This window comes from Sus scrofa, chromosome 13 (assembly GCF_000003025.6).
Source record: "Sus scrofa isolate TJ Tabasco breed Duroc chromosome 13, Sscrofa11.1, whole genome shotgun sequence".
Classification (NCBI taxonomy): domain Eukaryota; kingdom Metazoa; phylum Chordata; class Mammalia; order Artiodactyla; family Suidae; genus Sus; species Sus scrofa.
The window spans coordinates 120,508,808-120,515,754 of NC_010455.5; the positions used below are offsets into that span (position 1 = coordinate 120,508,808).

The following is a 6,947-nucleotide window of genomic DNA, read 5'->3' on the forward strand; positions in this document are numbered from 1 at the left end:
GCACAAAACCTCAACAAATTTAAGAGTATAGAAATTATTTCAAACATCTTCTCTGACCACAATGGCATGAAACTAGAAATCAACCACAAGGGAAAAAATTTGAAAGAAACTAACTACATGGAGACTAAATGATAAGCTACTAAAAAACGAATGGGTCAATGAGGAAATCAAAAGGGAAATTAAAAAATACAAACAGCAATGAAAACACAACCATTCAAAATCTGTTGGGCTCTCTTTCTCTCTTGTTCTTTCTCTTTCCCCCCTCTCCTCCCCTCTACCCCAGCCTACCTATGCCTGTATTTTCTCCACACCTATCTCCTCTCTCTTTAAATAAAAACGTAATTGCCTCAAAACTTACTCTTTGCAAAATTCTTTCTCCAAAGAGACAACGTTCTGGGGACCTACATCAAGTGTTAGAGTTCAGCATTCTCACCCAACAGCTACTCAAGAACATAGTCATCAGCCCCCTAGTTTTTAGAAATCAGCTACCCAGGAGAAATGACTTCTACACCTATGAACCACCTTCTGAGGATCCTCCCCGAGACACAGGAGAATCCCTGAGCATCTAGCTCAAGTCTGTTGCTCATCTCTGCAGGGTTTGTGGCTATTAAGGCCCCAAAACGTGCTCCATATATCAACAGGCACATTACTGCAGTAAGGAGCATCAGGCATTGGCCTGGAGATTGGGACATAAGAAGACTTGTGCACAAACAGGTAATTTGGACAGTTCTAGACCACAACTTCCTTTTTCCAGAGTTTGAAATTGTAATAGAAATAGAAAATGAGATTATGCCTGAAGTTGTAGAAAAAGAAGATAAATCAGAGATTATAGGGAGCATGGGTGAAGCGCCTGAGGAAGAATTGGATTCCATGGCAAAGCATGAATCTAGGGAATATAGAATTTTCCAGAAGTTTAAAACTAAAACATTCCTTGAACCAGAACAGATTCTCAGATATTTCAGAGGGGTTGCCTCCATCTGGATTTCTGGTGAAAATATCTCTCAACAAAAGGATATTCCAGATTGCCCCTGTGGTGCCAAGGGAATATTTGAATTCCATGTCATGCCTCAGTTGCTCAACTACCTTAAGTCTTACAATCAAGAATATTGGTTGGGCATCTTGGCCATCTTCACCTATGCTGAAAGCTATGGATTGGGCACTGGCTATGCAGAGGAAGTTGTTTGAAAGCAGGATATACTACATACAGCTTAAAGACAATGTTGGAAAGCCTTAAAAACATCCATAATGTCTTAGACCTTGCAATTCCATTTCTAGGACTTTATCCTAAGGAAATAATTATGCTAGAGATATATATAGATATTGTTTTAGGTCTCGTTTACATTGTCTTTAAATTAGACAAAAATGTCCACTGACAGAGAATTAAGTAAATTTTGGTGCATCTATCCAGCAGGATATGCTATGCAGTCTTAATGATACACACATATCAAATAAGACATGGACAGGTACTCATAGTGTGATCATATTTTCATAAAAATATTTATACCTACATATGTGTACAAAAAATAATCTGGAAAGATAAACACTACATTTAAATTGGTTAACTGAACAGTTGGAATAAGTGATATGATCATTTTACTTGTATTTATTTCTACAATAAAAATGGGTTGTGTGTCTAAAAAAAAATCTGTTGGACACTGCAAAAGTGGTTCTTGGAGGGAAGTTCCTGAAAAAAAAATCTCAAATTAACAACCTAACCTGCTACCTGAAAAAAATAGAAAAAGCAAATAAAACCTACAACCAGCAGAAGGAATGAAATCATAAAGACCAAAGAGGAAATCAATAAAATAGAGATTAAGTAAAACAATAGGAAAAATCAAGAAAACCAAGAGCTGATTCTTTGAAAGGGTAAAAGAATTGACAAACCTCTGGCCAGACTCACAAATAAGAAAAGAGGGAGAATAAAATAAACAAAATAAGAAATGAAAAAGGAGGAATCTCAAAAGATAATGCAGCAAAAGAAAAAACTATAAGAGAATACTATGAACAAATAAATGCCAACAAATTTGACAACCTAGAAGAAAAGGACCACTTTTTAGAGATATACAGCCCACCAAAACTGAATCAAGAAGAAGTAGATAATGTGAACATAACAATCACTAGAAATGAAATTGAATATGTAATTTAAAAAAAAAAAGGTTGAGAACTTTGTCTAAATACTCATGTTGCAACAGAAGAAAGGGTGGGGGAAAAAATGTAATTGTAATGTATACATGTAAGGATAACCTGACCCGCTTACTGTACAGTGGGAAAATAAAAAAAAATTATTTAAAAAAAGATAAAAAAAAGATAATGAGACAATAAAACAGAACTGATCTAAAAAAAAAAAAAAGGCACTCCCTACAAACAAAAGTCCAGTACCAAATGACTTCACAGGCAAATTCTACTAAACATGCAAAGAACTTATACCAATCCTTCTTAAACTTCTCCAAAAGAATGAAGAAGGAACACTCCCTAAGACATCCTATAGCCACCATTATCTTAATACCAAAACCAAAGATACTGGAAAAAAGAAAATTATAGGCCAATATCTTTGATGAATATAGATGCAAAAATTCTCAACAAAGTTTTAGCCAACTGAATCCAACAACACATCAAAAAATCATACACCATGGAGTTCCCATCATGGCACAGTGGTTAACGAATCCGACTAGGAACCATAAGGTTGCGGGTTCAATCCCTAACCCCTTGCTTAGTGGGTTAACGATCTGGCATTGCCATGAGCTGTGGTGTACGTCGCAGATGCGACTCAGATCCCGCATTGCTGTGGCTCTGGCATAGGCTGGCAGCTACAGCTCTGATTACACCCCTAGCCTGGGAACCTCCATATGCTGTGGGAGCTGCCGAAAAAATGGCAAAAAGACCAAAAAAAAAAAATCATACACCACAACCAAGTTGGATTCACCCCAAATTCACAAGGATGGTTCAATATATGCGAATCAATCAATATCATATACCACATTAAGAAAAGTCAAAAACTGCATAATCATCTCAATAGATGAAGAAAAAACATTTGACAAAATCCAACATCCATTCATGATAAAAAAAAAAAAAACTTACCAAAATGGATATAGAGGGAACATATCTCAACATAATAAAAGCCATTTATGACAAACCCACAGCCAATATAATACTCAATGAAGAAAAGCTAAAGCCTTCCTGCTAAAATCTGGAACAAGAAAAGGATGCCCACTCTTACCACTTTTACTCAACATAGTCTTAGAAGTCCTAGCCACAGCAGTAAGACAAACAAAAGAAACAAAAGGTATCCAAATTGGAAGAGAAGAGGTTAAAATTGTCACTATATGCAGATAACATGAAACTTACTATATATAGAAAACCCTAAGGCCTCCACACAAAAACTATTCAAACTGGTCAACAAATTCCTCAAAGTAGCAGGATACAAGATTAACATTAAGAAATTGGTTGCACTCCTGTATACTAACAATGAAATATTAGAAAAGGAATATAAAAAGCAATACCTTTTAAAATCATAGCCAAAAAAATTAAATACCTAGAAATAAATCAGACCAATGAGATGAAAGAATTATACACCAAGAACTATAAAACATTAATCAATGAAATTAAAGAGGATTCAAAGAAATGGAAAGATATCCCATGCTCCTGGACTGGAAGAATTAGTATTGTTAAAATGGCCATATTACCCAAAGCAATTACAGATTTAATGTGATCCCTATGAAATTACACATGACATTTTTTCACAGAACTAGAACAAATAATCTAAAAATTTATATGAAACCATAAAAGACCCAAAATTGCCAAAGAAATCCCAAGGGAAAAAAAACAAAGCTGGAGCAAAACTCTCCCAGACTTTAGATAATATTACAAAGCGACAGTAATTAAGACAGTGTGGTACTGGTACAAAAACAGACTGATGACCAATGGAACAGAATAGAGAGCCCAGAAATAAGCCCAGACACTTATGGTCAATTAATCTTCAAAAAAGGAGGCAAGAATATAAAATGGGAAAGAAGAGAGTCTTTTCAGCAAGTGGTGCTGGGAAAAACTGGACAGCTGCATGTAAAGCAATGAAACTGGAACACACCCTCACACCATGCACAAAAATAAACTCAAAATGGCTCAAAGACTTAAACATAAGACAAGACACCATCAAACTCCTAGAAGAGATCATAGGCAAAACATTCTCTGACGTCAACCTACAAATGTTTTCTTAGGTCAGTTTCCCAAAGCAGTAGAAGTAAAAACAAAAATAAACCAATGGGACCTAATCAAATTTACAAGGTTTTGCACAGCAAAGGAAACCATAAAAAAATGAAAAAGATAACCTACAAAATGGGAGAAAATAATTTCAAATAATGCAACCAACAAAGGCTTAATCTCCAAAATATCCAAACAATTCATAAACTCAACAAAAAAAAATCAAACAACCCAATCAAAAAATGGGCAGAAGACCTAAATAGACATATAGATGGCCAATAGACACATGAAAAAATGTTCAACATCATTACTTATTAGAGAAATGCAAATCAAAACACCTATTAGAATGGCCACCTTTAATAAGTCTACAAATAACAAATGCTGGAGAAGGTATGGAGAAAAGGAACCCTCCTACACTGTTGGTGGGAATGTAAATTGGTACAACCACTATGGAGAACACTGTGGTGGTTCCTCAAAAAACTGAATATAGAACTACTATATGATCCAGCAATGCCACTCCTGGGCATATATCCAGACAAAAATTTCATTCAAAAAAATACATGCACCTCTGTGTTCATTGCAGCACTATTCACAATAGCCAATTTAGAAACAACCTAAATGTCCCTCAAAAAATGAGTGGACTAAGAAGACGTGGTACATATATACAATGTAATACTACTCAGCTCAGCCGTAAGAAAGAACAAAACAATGCCATTTTCAGCAACATGGATGGGGCAACTAGAAATTCTCATACTAAGTGAAGTCATTGAAAGATGAATGGATTAAGAAGACGTGGTACATATATACAATGTAATACTATTCAGCCATAAAAAAAGAACAAAACAATGCCGTTGTCAGCAACATGGATATAACTAGAAATTCTCATATTAAGTGAAGTAAGTCAGAAAAAAAGACAAATAGCATATGATATCACTTATATTTGGAATCTAAAATGGAACTGATCTACGAAAGAGAAAGAGACTCACAGACATAGAAAATAGATTTGTGATTGCCAAGGGGTAGGGAGGACAGAGTGAAATTGACTGGGAGTTTGGGGTTAGTAGATCCAAACTATTACTTTTAGAATGGATAAGCAATTAAATCCTACTGTATAGCACAGGGAACTCTATCTAGTCTCTTGGGATAGACCATAATGGAAGATAATATGAGAAAGGGAATGTATATATATGTATTACTGGGTCACTTCTGTACAGCAGAAATTGGCACAACACTGTAAATAAACTATTCTTTAATTTTAAAAAATGAAAAAATCAGTATAATTGAATATATCCAGATAAATTTGAACTTAAAAGAATAGCAGGTAGAATACATGGAATTGTGTAATATAAGTATGAAAAAAATAATAAATTATAAAATAAAAAATCAATAAAGGAGATTTAATCAAAATTTAGAACATTTGCTCTTCAAAAAATGCTATTGCAGAAGGAGGAGGAAGAGAAGGAGAAAACAAGTCTGTTGGAAGAAAATATTTGCAGAACATATATCTGTGGAAGACTTGTACCTCGAATATAGAAAAAATTCTTACAGCTCATAATAATGAGACAAACCACTGAATAAAATAATGGGCAAAAATTTAAACAGACACATCAACAAAAAAGATATGTGTATGACAAATAAGCACCTGAAAAAAAATGTTCAACATAATTAGTCATTGGAGAAATGCAAACTAAAATGACAAGTGCGTTTCCACTAAAATAATTAAAATTTTTCAGGGTGCAGGAGAGGATATGTTTCAACCGGACCCTTGCTGTAGCAATGGAAAGTGTTACGACCACACAGGAAAGCCACTTAATTGTTTCTTTACAAGTTCAACATAAAACTACCACACAACCCAGCCCCTTCCACACTTAGATACCCAAGAGAGAGTCATGTAGACACTCAATTGTGATAACCAAGACATTTGAAAACAACATAAATATCCATGAACAGGCAAATAGAAAATAAATTGTATATACTGTAATATGCATATATATACTCAGTAATTAAAAAAAAAAGCATGAAGTTTTGATACAGACAACATGGATGAATCTTACATTATACAGAGCAGAGAAGTCAGACTAAAAAGAAAACTATTTGATTCCATTTAAATAAAAGACTTGCAAATAGAATATGGACAGAAAGCAGATCAGTGGTTGCCTGGGGACAGTGTTTGGGAGGGGATCTAAGAGGTAGTGAAGAATTACAAAGGGGTACAAGGAAACTTTTAGAGGCAATAGTAATTATGTATTAGTTTGGTTGTGGTTAGAGTTTCTCATGCACACAAACACACACCAAGTCATATGTCAACTATATTGCGTATCAATTATACTTCAGTCAGTAAAATTGTATAAATAAATAAATCCAAAGGAAACTGTTCACTCACCGAATGAGCAAAAATTAAAAGTCCTATAGTAGATACAGTATAAGGTTAAGAACATTCTCACTCAGTGTTGGTTGGAGCTTAAATCTCACAATATCTTTCAATGCACAATCTCTTTAAAACAGCAATTTCACTTTAACAAATTTATAGAAATAGTTCCACATGGATACAAATATGAATATAAGCATAATCTTAAGTGTCCATCAATAGCAGGATGGATATTAAAATAAAGTAAGGATTATCCATATTATGGAATATAATTATTTTTTAATAAGTTTTATTTTGTGATATAAACATCTATTTTAATTTTTTGTTCTTAAAAACATTACATAACTGAATTAGTTTCATCCCCACATTGGATTTGTTTAAT

The 6,947-nt window shown here is 34.1% G+C and overlaps 1 pseudogene; it reads left to right on the forward strand.

Moving 5' to 3' along the window:
* Window positions 291–1,212, forward strand: LOC100623951 (annotated as a pseudogene).